Below are 19,680 nucleotides of genomic sequence, written 5' to 3'. Positions count from 1 at the left end.
ATATTTCTACGTGGATTTCGGAACGACTCAACAGATAAGATCTTTGGTGACTGTTACTTCCATTTTCCCAGCATGGAACCTGTGGAATTCTTCGTAATTATCTTCTCTCTATATTTTAATGTGGATTTACAAATCTCTCCCCTCATTTATTCCGTGGATTACTGGACCTTTCTACTTGGCCATCTTAAGACTTTAAGAACTGTACCTAACTGTTTGGGAGCCACACACACACATAACACTGTTAACTTCTGTTTATTTTGTTTAAGTTTCTATACTTTTGAGTAGATACTAATAAAGATAGTAGTTTTAACATTAAAACCTGACTCAATTTGTGATCTATTGCTGCTGGTACATAACATAATTTGGGGGCTTGTCCGGGATTTAAACAAAGTTGGAGCTTATTGATTGATTATCGATCTGATTGGTTACTTCCCTTTTGATTGACTTGTGTGTGTAACTCGGGGCTTAAAGTCCCATAAAATATCACTCTATGCTGATGACTTACTTTTATATATTTCTAATCCTCAAAAATCCATCCCTGCTGTTTTAGAGTTATTAGCACAATTTAGTCTCTTTTCAGGTTATAAATTAAATCTTAGTAAGAGTGAACTTTTCCCGATTAATAAACAACTTCCCTTATATCATAACTTTCCGTTTAAATTGATTAATAATTATTTTTCATATCTTGGGATTAAAATTACTTGTAAACACAAAGATTTATTTAAGATTAACTATTTACCCTTAACTGACCATATTATTCATCTTTCATCTAAATGGTTTCCTTTATATTTAACTTTGATTGGTCGTATTAATGCAGTTAAGATGTTTTTTCTGCCAAAATTTCTATATATATTTCAGGCATTACCGATTTTTGTTCCAAATTCTTTTTTTGATAAAGTTGACTCAAAAATTTCTTCATTTATTTGGCAAAATAAAAACCCGAGACTGGGTAAAATACATTTACAGAAAGCTAAGAGAGATGGAGGTTTAGCATTACCTAACTTTAGATTCTATTATTGGGCAATCAATATTCGACATATGAAATTTTGGTTACTTGATCAGGATATACTATTCATTCCTAAATGAGTAGCATTGGAATTACAATCTGTTCAGGGCTATACACTTGGCTCTATTTTAGGTTCCTCGCTTCCTTTTGATTTGAAATGCCTTAAACAGGTATCTAACCCGATAGTTAAACATACCTTACGTATTTGGTTCCAATTCAGAAAATTTTTTGATCTTAACCAATTTGGGCTAGCGATTCCTATTTTAGGTAACATATTTTTTCCTCCCTCTTTTACGGATCGTGCTTTTCAAATTTGGAAGACTAAGGGTATTTCACGGTTTTTGGATTTATTTTTAGATGATTCCCTTATGTCTTTTGAACAATTATCTAATAAATATAATTTATCAAGAATACATTTTTTTAGATATCTACAAGTTAGAAATTTCCTAAGTACTATACTTTCTTCTTTTCCAATGCTTCCTCCTACTTACATTTTAGATACTATAATTAACCTTAATCCATGTCAGAAAGGTGCATCGGCTATGATTTATAATATTATTATGAAACTTAGGAAAGCTCCATTTGATAACATTAGGGTAGATTGGGAACAGGAATTGGGGTCTATCATTTCCGTGGATGACTGGGGGCAGATTTTACAATTGGTCAATACTTCCTCTATCTGTGCTAAACATTCCCTAATTCAATTTAAAGTTGTTCATAGAGCACATGTGTCCAAAGATAAATTAGCTCGCTTTTATTCTCATATTAATCCTTTTTGTGATAGATGTCCGGGGCAGATAGCCTCTTTAACTCATATGTTTTGGTCTTGTCCTACTCTGGAAACTTTTTGGAGAGACATTTTTAATATTATCTCAAAGGTATTGAATATAGATATCTCTCCTCACCCTATTACTGCTATCTTTGGACTACCTAAAATTTCCAGTAATCTTTCTCCTTTAGCCCGTAGAATGATTGCATTTCTTACTCTAATGGCGAAAAGATGTATTTTACAACATTGGAAAGAGCTTAACGCTCCAACCACCTTTTTTTTGGTTTTCTCAGACAATATTATGCTTGAATTTGGAGAAAATTAGAAGCAATCTTTATGATTCCTCACTTAAATTTGAACAGACCTGGAGATCTTTTATTCAATATTTTCATTTAATGTAATTTTTTTTTCTTCTCTTTTTGCTCCATATTTATATACCCTTCTTGTTTTTTTTTACTGTTTTTAATGGAGGTCGGGTTTGAGGACGTGATTTTAAGTTCTTTAACTCTATTTGGTTCCAAGTTAGCCCATTGCTTTGCTTTGCTTTTAGTTTAGTTTCACGGTGGGTTTTTTTTTGGGGGGGGTTCTTTTCTCTATTGATATATATATATATATAAATTAGTATACTATTATGTTACCTTAGTATGTTATGTTTAAATTACATTGTTTGTATCACTTTTTTTCTGTATTAATATCTCATGTAATTTTATTATACTCTAACAGTGTATTAGTGCCTATATGGCTTACCCTTTTGTATACTTATTCAATAAAAAGATTTAAAAAGAAAGAAAGACTTGTGTGTGGAAACCAGCAGCAATGGATATTGATGCATTTCTGACATCACCAACCTCTGAGGCATTAGGGGAAGCCAAAAAGAAAGACTTGTTGCTCATTGATGAAAAGCTGGAACTTACTGCAGTAAAGTTGGCTATGAGAAAGGCAGAGATTCAGAGGAGAATAGCTGAGCACTATGTATTTACGGTGGAGTTTGAAGAGGGGGTATTAGAAATGTTTCCTGAGAGTAAACCAGATAACTCTGAGCTCCAGTTGAAGCTGGAACAAATAAAGTTAGAGAAACTTAGATTAGAGCTAGAGGTTGAAGAAAGACGACAACAAAGACAGCTAGAGGCCGCTGAAAGAGAAAATAAAAGACAAAGGCAGTTTGAAGCTGCAGAAGCAGACAGAAAAAGGAATTTTGAGCTAGAGAGGTTAGAGAAGTTACAGCAAGGGGGTACAAGGTTTGACTATGGGGATAAGTTTGTTACCAGTCAGGCAGTTAAATTGGTTCCTCCATTTGATGAGGTTGAGGTTGATAAATACTTTCAGCATTTTGAGAAAGTTGCTCAGAGCCTACAGTGGCCAATAAACTGCTGGCCCCTCCTGTTGCAGAATGTAATTAAAGGTAAGGTTCAGCAGACTTATTCTGCCCTGTCAGTTGACGATGCAGCTAATTATGAGATCGTGAAGCAGGCTGTGCTTACAGCTTATGAACTGGTTCCAGAAGCCTATAGGCAAAGGTTTAGGAATTCGAAGAAATCTGCAAACCAGACTCATGTAGAATTTGCTTATGAGAAGTCTGTGTGTTTTGAATGATGGTGCACATCTAAAAATGTGGATGATGACTTCGACAAATTGAAAGAGTTGATTTTAATTGAAGAGTTTAAAAAGTGCATCCATAATGATATAAAGACATATTTAGATAAGAGGGATGCTGCCACTTCGCAAAAATCTGCTAAATTAGCAGATGAGTTTGCTCTAAGTCACAAGTTCAAGTTTACCCCGAGTAAGACCTTCCAAAAGAGTAGCATGGGTAGTCAGGGTAAACCAGAAATCAAATCTGGGACTAGTAACAAAGATAAAGATGATGGGAAGCATTTAAAGGAGACACATTCTGGTCCTACTTGTCACTATTGCAGGAAAGCTGGTCATGTTATGGCTAACTGTTTCCTCCTAAAGAAGAAGAAGGAAAAGGAGGTAGTTCCAGATGCCTGTGTTCAACATTTTGAAACACCTATAAACCCACAGGGTTCTGGACATTCTGATGAAGCTCTATCAAAGGCTGAGATGTCTGACCGAGTTAGGAAAGAATTCATTCCTTTTATGTCAGAGGGGTTTGTTTCAGTGAATGAGGGGTCATCCCCGGTACCAGTGAAAATTCTTCGAGATACTGGGGCTTCTCAGTTGCTCTTGTTAGACAATATTCTAAAGTTTAGTGATGAGACTGCCATTGGTGAAGTAAATCTTATTAAAGGCATTGGAGGCGACATTGTTTCTGTGCCTCTGCACAAGGAAATTTTGAAGTCAGAGTTAGTTTCAGGACCTGTTAAGATAGGACTACGGCCCAGTTTACCAGTGGAAAGTGTTTCTTTGTTGCTAGGGAATGACCTAGCAGGTGGTAGAGTTGCTCCTGCAGTGCAGCTGACGACTAAGCCAATCACTGATGATCTAAGGTTGGATTCTAACACGTATCCATTCTGCGCAGTAACTCGGGCTATGGCAAAGAAGCTTGTTGATGCAGATGGTCCTGTGCAGAATGCTTCTGCTACCCATGATAGCCCAAATTGGGCCTCAGGTCTTGATGACTTATCAGCGACTTTCCTGCTTTCACCGTTTGACCAAGAAGCTTGTATTAGGGCTGACTATAAAGATTTGTCTCTGTCCAGGAAGGAGTTTATAGCAGAACAGACCAGAGACCCTGAGATTGTAGCCTTGAGAGAAAAAGCTCTCCCAGGTGATGAGATTGAGAAAGTACCAGTTGGGTATTATTTCAAGGATGGAGTGTTAATGAAGAAATGGAGACCATCTGATATTCCTGCAAGTAAAGAATGGGCAATTGTTCACCAGGTTGTAGTTCCTAAAGTCAATAGGAATGAGATTTTAACTCTGGCCCATAGTATGCCCTTGGGTAGCCATTTAGGTGTAAATAAAACTGTGGATAAGATTTTTAAACAATTCTTCTGCCCTGGTTTGAGGAAAGATGTTGCAACATTTTGCTGGACTTGTCACACTTGTCAGGTTGTGGGTAAACCTAATCAGGTCACCTCAGTGGGCCCACTGCAGCCTATTCCTGAATTTGGTGAACCCTTTGCGAAAGTTATTGTGGATTGTATTGTCCCATTGCCCAAGACTAAAGCTGGCCATCAGTATTTGTTAGCCATCATGTGTACAGCATCTAGGTTCCCAGAAGCAATACCTCTCAGGAGTATAAAAGCTAAAACAGTGTCGAAGGCTCTCATAAAGCTTTTCACTTTATTTGGTTTGCCTAAAGAAATCCAGTCTGATCAAAGAAGCAATTTTATGTCAGGATTGTTTCAGCAGGTAGTTTACAAACTGGGAGCCAAACAGATTACGTCATCTGCATATCATCCAGAATCCCAAGGGGCTTTAGAGAGATTCCATTCTACACTCAAAACTATGATTAGGACATTCTGTATTGAAAATGAGAAGGATTGGGATGAGAGTTCACTTGCTTCTGTTTGCAGTAAGGGAGTCAGTGCAGGAGTCCCTAGGCTTTAGCCCCTTTGAAATTGTGCTTGGGCACCAGGTCCAAGGGCCTTTGGCATTATTAAAAGAGCAGTGGATTAACAATGACCTGCATATTAATTTGTTGGACTATGTTTTAAAATTCAAGGACAGATTGAAAAGGGCTTGCAACTTAGCAAAGGAAAATTTAAAATCAGCCCAGGAAAGAACGAAGACTTGGTATGATAATGAAACCAGAATGAGGTCATTCAACCCGGGAGGTAAAGTCCTTGTTTTGTTTCCCGTGCAAACAAACCCTTGGCAAGCAAAATTTCATGGTCCTTATGAAGTTGTCTCTAAAGTTAATGATGTGGATTATGTAGTCAAAACACCAGATAGACGAAGGCCAACACAGTTTTGTCATGTAAACATGCTTAAGTTGTATCATGAGAAACAAACAGCAGTTGTGACCATTGTTGTCAATAACAATGAGTCTGATCTCTCTGGGAATTTACTAGCTGATCCATCTGAGGCCTATTTTAAATCCAACATTATTTCAGCCAGATTGACAAATTCGACTATTTTGGAAAATCTTGATGAGAAATTGGCTCACTTACAGCCACAGCAGTGGCCACAGATGAAGCAGTTGATCATGAAATTTAGGGATTTGCTCCCTGATGTTCCAAAAAGAACAACAGTAGCTTCACATGATGTAGATGTCGGCAATGCCAGACCTATAAAACAGCATCCATATGGCATGAAAATTGAAAAATGTAGACTTGCTGGACAAGAAATTGAGTATATGTTGGAAAATAGTATTATTAGGCATTCTACTTCAGATTGGATCTTATCTTGTGTTATGGTACCTAAACCAGATGGTAGTATCAGGTTTTGCACTGATTACAGAAAGGTGAATGCAGAAACAAAAACAGATGCTTATCCCATCCCTAGAGTGGATGATTGTGTAGACAAGGTTGGAAAGGCTAAGTTTCTTACAAAGATCGATCTGTTAAAAGGGTATTGGTGTGTGCCATTAACATATAGAGGTAGAGGAATTTTTGCATTTGTAACACCTTCTGGGTTGTATGAATACAATGTTCTGCCATTTGGAATGGAAAATGCTCCAGGAACATTCCAGAGAATTATTAATTCTGTAATTCAAGGGTTAAAGCACACAGATGCCTACATTGATGATTTGGTCACAGGGAATGCACCTGGGAAGTCCATATCTCTGCGGTGGAAAAGCTGTTTGACAGGCTCTCAAAGGTCAATCTTACAGTTAACGTAGCAAAGAGTGAATATGGCCATGCCACTGTGACCTATCTTGGTTATGCTGTAGGTCAGAGCAGGTTGGCTCCTGTTCAGGCAAAAGTTCAGGCAATTTCTGAGGTTCCCATTCCAACCGGTAAAAAACCTCTTGGAAGATTCCTGGGAATGGTTGGATATTATCGCAAGTTCTGTAAGAACTTTGCTGATATTGCCCTCCCATTGACTAACCTCCTGAAGAAGGGTGAAACGTTTGTGAACACAGATACCTGTCAGTAGGCATTTGATAAATTGAAAGCCATCTTATGTTACCAACCTGTGCTCAGGTCACCTGACTTTGCAAAGCCATTTTCCATAGCTGGAGATGTCAGTGATGAAGCTGCAGGAACAGTGTTACTACAGAGGGATGATTATGATGATATTGACCATCCTTTGGCTTACTTCTCAAAGAAATTCAATGAGCATCAAAGAAATTATTCCACCATTGAGAAAGAATTATTATCACCTTCTTTTGGCTTTGCAGCATTTTGATGTTTATGTTTGCACAGCTCAGAAACCACTTGTGGTTTATACAGATCATAATCCATTGGTGTTCTTGAGTAAAGTGAAAAAACAAGAATAGAAGGTTGTTGAATTGGTTGTTGAATTGATTTTGCAGGAGTATGATCTTATGATAACTCACATTAAAGGCAAGGATAATATAATTGCCCACTGCCTTTCCAGATGTTAAGCTTGGAATGTATTTTTTTTCCAGTAGTAGAGTGGAATTTACTATTTGTATACGCTTCTGCAATATGTCATATTAGTCTGTAGAATGCTACATGGTAACCATAAATGTATTGTTTCCCATGCTGTAATTTGCAGTTAAACTTTTGCTCCTACAGATCTAAATTTTCACTTTTTGGGGAAAGGTGTTACATGACCACGGTTTCGTTCACTGTGGGTGTCACTTTAAAACCTGGATGAGGCGGGACTATGACGTCAGTATAACAAGCTGCAACAGACTTTTGGGAGGGAGGGGAGGGGGGAGAGAGAGGGGGAGAGAGGGAGAGGGAGAGGGAGAGACAAAGCTTTGGACTGCAGGCAGGAACAGCTCGCTACGAATAGGTAAAGTCTGATACTTTCCCATGCCCAAAGGATTGGGTTGATTAATGGCACACCGTGCACATTGGATGTGTGACTGTCACTTCGTATAATCCATATGTGGATTTTGTTGGAGTATCCTGTGGCGACCACTCTTGTTAACCCTGACCTGGATTTGGGTGTGTTAAGTGGTAACCACTTGTGTGAAGGGATATTCTGTGACTGTCACCTTGGGATATTTCTACGTGGATTTCGAAACGACTCGATGGATAAGATCTTCGACGACTGTTACTTCGATTTCCCAGCGTGGAACCTGTGGAATTCTTCGTAATCACCTTCTCTGTACATTTTAATGTGGATTTACAAATCTCTCCCCTCATTTATTCTGTGGATTACTGGACCTTTCTACTTGACCATTTTAAAACGTTAAGAACTGTTCCTAAGCTTGACGGCTTGGGAGCCACACACACGCATAACACTGTTAACTTCTGTTTATTTTGTTTAAGTTTCTGTATTTTTGAGTAGATACTAATAAAGATAGTGGTTTTAACATTAAAACCTGACTCAATTTGTGATCTATTGCTGCTGGTATGTAACAGAATAAACCCACTACCAGAATAACACCGAATCCTTTGCAACTGTCTTCCAGCCATTTCTACACAAACTTCATCACGCTGTCCCTGGGTTTCTCGTTAGACTCTGGTGTGAGCTGTCCTGGGATGGATGATTGTGACAGGGCAGACTGTCTGAGGATGTGTTGGAGTGATGTGGAGGGAAGGCCAGTGTTAATGTTCTGGGTTCGGCTGTGGGCGTCTGGACTGTTGAAGACTGACCTCAGGACAGTGTGCTGTGCTGACACTGCAGACTGAGGCTGCTCCCCCACACTAGGCAGCACATTCACCTCACCCCAGGAATATGCGAGGTCATTGCCCCCTCCACTGTCTCTGAAGAAATGTGACAGACCCTCCCTTCCACAGTGCAGACTGCACCATGGGCGGGGGGTGGTGAGGGAGATCTGTGCCGGTGGGGGCGGGGAGGGGGATGGAGAGGGAGTCCTGAATCACGGGAGGGGTAGTGAGGGGAGGCCTGCACTATGAAAAGGGCTGCACTAAGGGAGGGTCACATTGGGAGGGTTGAACTGAGGGTGAGTGACATTATGGGAGGGGTGGTACTGAGAGAGGGTCGCACTGTGGGACATCTGTCTTCTGATTGATATCAACGAACACATTCACCTTTTCTGTTGTTAAGAGGCCAGGGTACTTCATTTAATGACAACGAGGGATTTATTGTGTCACTGAGCAATATGCTTATCGTTTTGACTCAGAGAAACGTTTGGATCATGTAGTGTGGAGGAACGCTGACACCAGGACTGGTGTGGACCCTCAGATTAGGGGTGAAGAGTCCACCTCACGGTTGCTCAGGCAGTTTACTCACATCTACTAGGTCCAAGCCAGGTGGTCCGGATGGTCCTGTGTCTCCCTGTGAGGATAGAATGAAGAAAGAGGGATAATAAATCAGACATGATTCATGGTAGAACAGACCTGATGGACTGAATGGCCTAATCTGTCCTATGGAAAATCCAGATTCAGAGTTCTGTTGTAAATGCCACACTTAATCCCACTGCCCCCACCCCATCCCACGAGTAACGGCCAGTGGTGGTCTGGAGTTCTGTAGAAAGAGTGACCACACACCTCACTGACAACCTCAAGCAGCCGTGCCCTGTCGTGTTCACGTTCGGGCGCGTTACCTGACTGGGGGAAGTGGGGGGGGGGCGCGGGGAGAGATGCAAGTATAACAACACTGGAGTGGTTACTGTATTGTAACACTTCACAGCACCAGTGACCTGAGTTTGATTCCCACCACTGCCTGTAAGGAGTTCGTACGTTCTCGCCATGACCATGTGGGTTTCCTCCGGGTGCTCCGGTTTCCTCCCACAGTTCAAAGACGTACGGTTTAGGGTTAGTAGGTTGTAGGCACGCTGTGTTGGCACCGGAAGCATGGTGACCCTTGCTGGCTGCCTCCACCACATTCTCGGGCTGTGTGGATCGTTGACAAAACATCACTTTTTACTCAATGTTTCGAGGTATTTGTGACATATAAAGCTAACCTAATCTCCTTAAAGCTCAGAATTCCCCAAGTCCCACCTTGGGGGTTTATGATGCCCAGATGCCTGGTGGCGCTGTAGAGCCAGACTTACCCTCTCACCCCGGAACCCATCAGCACCGGGAGGCCCGTCGGGTCCGGGTAGCCCCTGTGGATAGAGCAATCGTCATCAGCTGGGCTCGGCTTAACCCCGTGCCCACAGCATCCCCCGTGCATGCATTCACCTTATCTGTGCGCCGCACCATTTTATAAACATCCCGAGGGCATTATACATTTTCCAGGAAATTGGACCGGCACATGTGGAGAGTATGCAAAGCTATAGAGGAAGGGTAAAAGAAAACGAGTTGCTCTGATAGAGGGCTGGTATGGTTAAAACGAGTCAAATTGCCTCTATTCCTGATGTTGTCAAATTGGGCAGTGCAGATCAGGGCAGAGCCAAACAGTGTCTTCCTCAGGGAACTGGATGCGGGACATAGATGGCTCGTAGCACAAACCATGAGTTGAATGATAAGACAAAGGAACACACACCAGTCCTCAGAGGGATCAGAAGTGGAGACAGAGAGCAATCTTAAGTTCCCAGATGTCAACATCTCTGAGGATCAAACCTGGACCCAACATATTGATGCAGCTACAAAGAAGGCACAAAAGCAGCTATATTTCACTAGGAGTTTGAGGAGATTTGGCACTTCACCAGATACTCTCACAAATTTCTACAGATATACAATGGAGAGCATTATAACTGGCTGCATCACCTTCTGGCATAGGATGGGGAAAGGCTACTGCACAGGATTGAAATAAGCAGCAGAGAGTTGTAAATTTAGTCAGCTCCATCATGGGCACTAGCCTCTGTCATAACCCCAGGACATCTTCAAGAAGCAGTGCCTCAAAAAGGCAGTGTCCATCATCACCCAGGACATGCCCTCTTCTCATTGCTACCCTCCAGGAGCAGGTCTGTTTCCAGAATGAACTCCCAGCCAAGGCAGTAACAGCATAGACTGTGTAGGGCCCACTTGATAGCCAGAGCCTCTTTCTCAACAATCGAATACCTGGAGTAGCAGGTTCCTGCTCAGGTATAAGACAGCCCTCTTGTTACTCTTTTTCCTTGGGCCAAGACAACAGCCATCCCAACTCCAGAAGCATCCAATGGACAGGTATGCCTTCATCTGGATGCCCACCATGAAGGACCAAAATGCTCAGCATTACCAGATGGTAACTGACCCTGCAAACCTTCCACCGAGTCTCACTCAGCAAAGTACACCCAAAAAGCAGAACGTCAACACTGCCAGAGAGGGATAAAGAAAATTATGGGGCTGCTGGGGTGGGGGTGGGTGGAGAGGAGGGAGAAATTCCTTGAAGCAGACCTGCTCTGTCACAGTATTACATTGTACTGCTGTCACAAAGTCAACAAATTTCATGACATACTATATGCTGATGATATTAAACCTGATTCAAATTCTGATGGGTACTCTCTGTACCATATCTAGTTACTGAGGGCAAATCTCTGCTATCATGCAAAGAATGGGAGGGCAGGAGGAAGTAATCAGGGGCAGGCCAACTTCAAATTATCAGGTCCTGACCTCACCTCTCCTTGCTGTACAGCAACTACCTGCTTCATTGGCTCAGAGACACCCTGACACGTTCCAAGCTCATGCATGGCAAGGTGCAGAGTGCAGTCTGTTCCTTTGGATTCATTCCAACTGTGGGACCACCTATTCATTCCAACTCTGGAGTTTAGGAGAATGGGGGGGGGGGGGTTTATCTCAATGAAACCTATCAAATACTGAAAGACCTAGATAGAGTGGATGTGGAGAGGATGTTTCCTATAGTGGGAGAGTCTAGGACGAGAAGGCACAGATAGAGTGGATGTGGAGAGGATGTTTCCTATAGTGAGGGAATCTAGGACCGGAGGACACAGATAGAGTGGATGTGGAGTGGACGTTTCCTATATTGGGAAAATCTAGGACCAGAGGACACAGATAGGATGGATGTGGACAGGATGTTTCATATGGTAGGGGAGTCTAGGAGCAGAGGGCGCATATAGAGTGGATGTGGAGAGGATGTTTCCTATAGTGGGAGAGTCTAGGACCAGAGGGCACAGATAGAGTGGGTGTGGAGAGGACGTTTCCTATAGTTTGAGAATCTAGGACCAGAGGACACAGATAGAATGGATGTGGAGAGGACGTTTCCTATGGTGGGGGAGTCTAGGAGCAGAGGGGACAGATAGAGTGGATGTAGAGAGTATGTTTCCTACAGTGGGTGAGTCTAGGACCGGAGGTCACAGATAGGGTGGATGTGGAGAGGACGTTTCCTCTGGTGAGGGAGTCTAGGACCGGAGGACACAGATAGGGTGGATGTGGAGAGGATGTTTCCTATGGTGGGGGAGTCCAGGACCAGAGGACACAGATGGAGTGGATGTGGAGGGGATGTTTCCTATATTGGGGGAGTCTAGGGCCATGGGGCATTTTTGGAAGGACATTCCTTTAAAAAAGATAGGAGAAGAAATGTCTTTAGCCAGTGGATGGCAAATCTGTGGAATTAATTGCCACGGATGGCTGTGGAGGCTAGGTTATTCAGTATATTTAATGCAGAAGTTGATAGCTTCTTGATTAGTCAGGGTGACAAAGGGTTATGGGGAAAAGGGAGAGAAGGCAGGAGATGGGGGTGAGAGGGAAAATAAATCAGTCATCAGAATCAGGTTTGATATCATCAGCATATGTCCTGAAACTTGTTAATCTTACTGCAGCAGTACAATACATCAATACGTATCAATACGTGATAAATATAGGGAAAAAACGTGAACGTCAGTAAATATATATATGTATATATATATATTTTTGCTATTATTTAACTAATTTTATATATATAAAAAAAGTTAAATAATAGTGCAAAAAAAGAAATTAAAAAGTTAAAAAATAGTGAGGTTGTGATCAAGGGTTCAATGTCCATTCAAAAACTGGACGACAGAGGGAAAGAAGCTGTTCCTGAAACATTGAGTGTGTACCTTCAGGCTTCTGTATCTCCCTGATGGTAGCAATGAGAAGGGCATGTCCTCAGTGATGGGGATCCTTAATGATAGACACCAACTTTCTGAAAGTTCTCCTTGAAGATGTCCCGGATACTCTGGAGGCTAGTGCCCATAATGGAGCTGGTTAATTTTGCAACTCTCTGCCCCTCTGCCTGTCAGGATGCTCTCCATGGTACATCTGTAGAAGTTTGAGTGTTTTAGGTGCCAAAACAAATCTCCTCAAACACCTAATGAAATATAGCCGCTGTCGTGCCTTCTTTGTCACTGCATCGATATGTTGAGTCCAGGTTAGATCCTCACAGATACTGACACTCTGGAACTTGAAATTGTTCACTCTCTCCACTTCTGATCCCTCTGAGGACTGGTGGGTGTTCCCTCGACTTACCCCTTTCTGAAGTCCACAATCAGTTCTTTGGTCTCCCTGATGTTGTGTGCACAGTTGCTGCTGTGACACCACTGAACTAGCTGGTATATCTTGCTCCTGTGCACCCTCTCGTCTCCATCTGAGATTCTACCAACAATAGTTGCATCACCAGCAAATTTATAGATGGTATTTGAGCTATGCCTAGCCACATAGTCATGGGTATAGAGAGAGTAGAGTGTTGGGCTAAGCACACATTCCTGAGGAGCACCAGAGTTGATTGTCAGTGAGGTGGAGATGTTATTTCCAATCCGCACTGTTACATACCTCATGGATATCTTGTGACTGTCTTATAAGGATGATGTAATGGTCTTTTGGAGATCACCTGATGTAATTTTCCTGCCGATGTGAGGTCACGTGATGACCTGTTCTCACCAGGTATATAAGTGTAGAACCCTGGTGACACAGTTAGTTTTCCAGTTAGAACGCCAGCCAGATACTCTGCTCCACTGCGTATTTGCTTTATGACACAGTTTCAATTTAAAATGGAGTTTTACGTTCTATTGTAAGGTACAACAGTGTTGGGCCGGCAGTTTAATCAATCGCTGCCAGGTTTGTTGATGTATCTTTTCAGTAGTATTGGAGAGTGAAGACAGGAACCTGAAGGAGTCATTTGATGGTTGAAAGGATCGACCATTATTGAATTCATTCAAGAAAGAGTGATCTGCATGAGATAGCCTCTGCTAACAGTGGCAGAAAGGGCTGTGCAGGATCTAGTATCTAGAGGGGAAGGTCAGTGCCTTTAAACCGTTTTATTTCCGTCGTCGTGAATCCTGCCGACAAGGCAGGATCCGGCTGGGACTGACGTGACATCGTGTCTTCGAGGCATTCTTTACTTCAGGAAAGTCTCTCCTAATTGACTGTATAAATGTCTTGGACTTTCGAATTTACCATTCTAAGAACTGCGTTTGAATTTACTGCTTTAAGAACTGTTTTCGCATTTATTGCTTTAAGAACTAGTACTGAGTGGTGGTTTGTTAAATGGCTGCATAGCAGTTTACTTCCAGTTAAGATTTTAGTTGTTTTTTTATATATTGAGCAGAGTTGAATAAATGTTTGATTGTTTTTATAAAACCTGACTCAATTCAATTCACTATTCATTGTTGCCGGTCACGTGACAGCACAGATTGTGGTCTTCCAGTTAGGAGCTTGAGGATCCAATTGCAGAGGGATTTGCAGGGGCCCAGGTGTTGGAGGTTTTTGATCAGAACTGTAAGATAAATGTTGATAAACACTGAGCTGTAGTCAATAAACAGCGTCCTGACTTAGGTTATTGTATTGTCCAGGTGATCCAAGGCCTTGTGGAAAGCCAGTGAAACCATGTTTGCCATAGACCTATTGTGACGATAGGCAGAATGGCCTAATTCTTCTCCTATGTCTTATGGTTTTATTCTGGTATCTGGTGTCAGAGGGTGGCATGGTGGCATAGCAGTTGACAGCACCAGTGATGGAGATTTAATTCCCAACTCTGTCTGTGAGGGGTTAGTGAGTTCTCCCCATGAGCGTGCGAATTTCCTCCGGGTGCTCCGGTTTCCTCCCACTTTCCAAAGACGTGCAGGTTAGGGTTAGTGAGTTGTGGGAATGCTACGTCGGTGCTGGAAGCGTGGTGACACTTACGGGCTGCCTCCGGACATCACCGGACCGTAGTGGACGATGACACCAATGATGCATTTCACTGCTTGTTTCAAAGTTTCGATGTACATATCACAAGTAAGGCTATTCTTTATCTTTACCCTTTCACAGCAGATCACCCTCTTCCAGTTAAATTTTCCCTCTTTTCTAAAACATATACCCTCTAGTTCTTGATTCTCCAACACCGGGGGAAAGGAAAACATTTTGTGCATTCCCGCTAACTGTGCCCTCATGGTTTAATATCCCTCTTAATGCTTAGATGTACATGTGACAAATAAAGCTCATATTTTCTCTCTTTTATCTTCAGCTTTCATTTTCTTATGTGGTCTGGTCCCCAGTACTACTACAGTCCAATATTTCCAGCTCACAGCTCTCTCTCTCACTCTCCCTGCCTGTGATGCATGAAACCAGTGGCCCCACCACAGTGGGGTGGAAATGTCTGCACTCATTCAGTTAATGGCTGTCACGGTGGGGAATATTGGTCATTAAATAACTCACAGTCACTGAACAACACTCCAAAAGCCAGCCGGGGCTGAAGTCCTAATTACGTTCTCAAATCCAGCGACCTGAAAGGTGGCAGCCCTTTTTCAGCACACTCCTAATGAAGGTAGTTCCAGCAATTATTGTCAACTTTATGACAGAAGTCAGTGTGGAGGTCCTTCCTGTTTCCAGTAATCCCTCATTTCCAAATAACTGATTCAGTCATTTAATTCCCAATGCCATTAACTCCTGGAGAACTTATTTCAGATTTCCAGAAAGTACACACAAAATGCTGGAGGAAACCAGCAGACCTGGCAGCATCTACAGAAAAGAGAAAACGGTCAACAGGATTGGACAGGGGGATGGCTGTTTATACAGATAGACTGGATGGACCAATAGTACAACAGATGGATAGAGAGATGGATGGATGGACAGATAAAGGGATGATGGATAGGCAGGGACGGACAAAGGGATTATTCGATGGATGGATGGATGAAGGAATGGACAAATGAGAGATGGGCAGATGGAGGGACAGACAGATAGAGAGATGAAGGGATGGACAGAGGGATTAGTGGATAGATGGATAGATGAATAGATAGATGGATGAATGCTTGGCAGATGGATGGATAGAGGGACAGACGATTAGAGGGTCGGGTGGATGGATGGAATGAAATATGGACAGACAGAGGGAGAGATGGACGGACGGATTAAGGGACGGACAGAGGGATGGAGGGAGGGAGGGATGGAGGGACGGAAGGAGGGACAGAGTGAGGGACAGAGGGAGGGACGGAGGAACGGACGGAGGAACGGACGGAGGAACGGACGGACGGACAGAGGGACAGATGGATTGGACGCAGGCCTTTCAGCCAACTCGTCATGCTGATGAACATACCAATCTAAACCACCTGCTACAGGAACTTAGCAAGTTGAACTACAAGTCTTGATGCAGAATTTTGACCCGAAAAGCAACAGTTGCTTCCACCCACCCTTACAGATGTTGCTAGACCCACTGAATTCCTCCTGCAGATTGTTGACCCAAAAGAAAAGAACCTGACCACTAATGCTATTGCTGTTTGTGGAGTCTTGCTGTGCAACCCTGCCTCCCCTCTGCTCACATTTCACACCTACTCCCGTGGCTGTAACATGCCTCAGGATATCAGTATGGCGTGAACATTGGACATTGTCTGGTTCTCTGCTCCTCTGGGACAGCATTGGGCTTTAGGAGAAGGGCAGGAGCCACAAACAGTACTCACGTCTATTCCTGGAAGTCCTGCCAGACCGGGGATTCCAGGAGCCCCTGGGTCTCCAGGTTCACCTTGGGCACCCTGGAAGAGAATCAAAGGGACAGAGTCACCCCATAAAATAGTGGACATCATTCTGTGAACCTTCTCCGGGAAACTCTCCAATTTGTTTCAAGTAATGTCGTTGACTTACCGGTGGACCTGGTAACCCTGGTGGGCCAGGTTCGCCCTAGTAAAAGCAAAAGAGATAACTATTAGTTATGTTGGAAATAACAGATCACGTTCTTTAATGTTTATATTTACATAGAAGATCAAACAGTGAAACAGGTCCAGTCGTACAACTGTGTTCATTCTCCATGGAATCAGAATTATTATCACTGACATATGTTGTAAAATTTGATGTTTTGCAGCAGCAGTGCGATGTAAGACATGAAATATACTATAAATTATAATACGGAATATATATAAAATTTCTTAGATAACCTTAACTTCCCTAAGATTACACACGATATATCTTCTATGTTAGAAACTTCCTTCACTACTGATAAGATTAAGATGTTATTTTTTCTATGAACTTGGGGAAAGCTCCTGGCCCTGATGGGTTTACTGTGGAACTTTTTAAAATCTTTTGCACCCTCAGTAGTCCCCTGGTTATCCAGGGTTCTGGAGGCTTCATTAAAACTTGGTAAACTACCAGAATCCTTTTATAGAGCATCGATCTCTTTAATACTAAAGAAGGCTAAAGACCCCGCTCAATGTGCATCTTATAGACCAATATCCTTGTTAAATGTTGATTCTAAGATTTTTTCTGAATTATTAGCAAATAGACTAGAAAAAGCACTTCCTTATATTATTTCGGAAGACCAAACGGGTTTTATTAAGAATCGCTACTCTTTTTATAATATTCGTACACTTTTAAATATTGTCTATACCCCGTCACAAAACCTTCCTGAATGCATCATTTCCCTAGACGCTGAAAAAGCCTTTGACAGGGTTGAATGGCCCTACTTATTTAAGGTGCTTGAAATGTTTAACTTTAGCCCGAAATTTATATCCTGGATCAAATTTTTATATCATTCTCCTATGGCCTCAGTTCGTACTAACACTCTAAACTCACCTTCTTTTCCTCTTTTTCGAGGTACCAGACAAGGTTGTCTTTATTATTTGATACAGCATTAGAACCTCTTGCAATTGCTATTCGAGAATCTCCTAACATTATTGGTATAACTCATGGGTTACAGTCTCATAAAGTATCACTTCAGGCTGATGACTTACTTTTATATATTTCTAATCCTCAAAAATCTATTCCTGCAGCTTTAGATTTATTAGCACAATTTAGTCTTTTTTCAGGATACAAGTTAAATCTTAATAAGAGGGAACTTTTCCCTATCAATAAGCAAGTTCCCTTATATCAGAACCTGCCATTTAGATTGGTGAATAATCATTTTTCATATCTTGGGATTAAAATTATCTGTAAACATAAGGATTTAATTGACCACATTACACAACTTTCCTTTAAATGGTCTCCACTTTATCTAACTTTGACTGGTCATATTAATGCTGTTAAGATGTTTATTCTGCCAAAATTTTTATATATATTTCAGGCATTACTGATTTTTGTTCCAAAATCCTTTTTTGATAAAGTAGACTCTAAAATCTCTTCATTTATTTGGCAAAATAAAAACCCGCGATTGGGTAGAATACATCTACAGAAAGCTAAGAGAGATGGAGGCTTGGCTTTACCTAATTTTAGATTTTATTACTGGGCAATTAATATTTGACACATGAAATTTTGGTAACTTGACCAAGATATACTATCCATTCCTAAATGGGTAGTTTTGGAATTACATTCTGTTCAAGGCTATGCACTTGGCTCTATATTAGGTTCTTCTCTTCCTTCCAATTTGAAACGCTATAAACAGGTTTGCAACCCGATAGTTAAACATACCTTACGCATTTGGTTTCAATTCCGAAAATTTTTTGATCTTAATCAATTTGTGCTAGCGATTCCTATTATTGGCAATATATTTTTTTCTCCCCTCCTCTACGGACCGTGCCTTTCAAATTTGGAAGACTAATGGTAGATCATGGTGTTCGGACTTATTTTCAGATGGCTCCCTCATGTCTTTTGAACAGTTATCTAACAAATACAATTTACCAAGAACACATTTTTTTAGATATTTGCAAGCTAGAAATTTCCTAAGTACCGTACTTTCTTCCCTTCCAGTGTTACCCCTTACAAATATTTTAGATGCTATCATTAACCTCAACCCGTGTCAGAAAGGTGTAACAGCTATTATTTATAATACTATTATGAAACTTAGGATAGCTCCATTCGATAAGATCAGGACTGACTGGGAAAAGGAATTGGGTCTTACTATCCCGGCGGATGACTGGACTCATATTTTACAACTAGTCAATACTTCCTCTATCTGTTCCAAACATTCCTTAATTCAATTTAAAGTTGTCCATAGAGCACACATGTCTAAGGATAAATTAGCTCATTTTTATTCTCATATTAACCCTCTTTGTGATAGATGTCATGGGAGGTATCTTCCCTGACCCACATGTTTTGGTTTTGTCCTACTCTGGAAACTTTTTGGAAAGACATTTTTAATATTATTTCAAAGGTTTTGAATAGTGATATTTCTCCCCATCCTATTACTGCTATTTTTGGATTACCTAAAACTTCTAGTAATTTATCCCCCTCAGCGCATACAGTGATTGCATTTCTTACTTTAATGGCGAAAAGATGTATTCTACAACGTTGGAAGAAGATTAGTGCCCCAACTACGTTTTTCTGGTTCTCTCAAACGATACTGTGTCTAAATTTGGAAAAAATCAGAAGTAATCTTTATGATATTTCAGTTAAATTTGAATAGACCTGGAGATCTTTTATTCAATATTTTCATTTAATGTAACTATTTTTTTTCTCTCTGATCATATATACACTCCCTTCGTGGATTTTATCTGTTACTAGTGGAGGTCGGGTTTGAGGAGGTGATTGTTTAATCTGTTTAAGTCTACTATTTACCTAGTTAGCCCATTGTTCTGCTTTGCAGCTTAGTTGCACGTTAGTTTGTTTGGGGAGGTTTTCGGGGTTTTTCTCGCCTTATCGATATATATGGAAAACTAGTATACAACTATATTACCTCGTTATTTTGTAACTAACTTACGTTGTTTGCATTTTTT

General features: G+C 41.3%; 1 protein-coding gene across 1 annotated transcript in view; it reads right to left on the bottom strand.

Moving 5' to 3' along the window:
* Nucleotides 1-19,255, bottom strand: part of col9a3 (collagen, type IX, alpha 3) — a 213,701-nt gene extending 194,446 nt beyond the window's left edge. The window contains exons 1-5 of the mRNA XM_063073738.1: nt 19,226-19,255; nt 16,682-16,717; nt 16,501-16,572; nt 9,784-9,837; nt 9,021-9,065 (exon numbers count right to left, since the gene is read on the bottom strand). The gene's annotated coding sequence lies outside the window, so the exon portion shown is untranslated. The remainder of the gene's footprint in view (nt 1-9,020; nt 9,066-9,783; nt 9,838-16,500; nt 16,573-16,681; nt 16,718-19,225) is intronic.
* Between the last annotated feature and the right edge of the window lie 425 nt (nt 19,256-19,680).

Source organism: Mobula hypostoma, chromosome 2 (genome assembly GCF_963921235.1).
Source record: "Mobula hypostoma chromosome 2, sMobHyp1.1, whole genome shotgun sequence".
Lineage (NCBI taxonomy): Eukaryota > Metazoa > Chordata > Chondrichthyes > Myliobatiformes > Myliobatidae > Mobula > Mobula hypostoma.
Note: the sequence above shows the minus strand (reverse complement) of the source record. Positions and strands in the feature narration are given on the sequence as shown.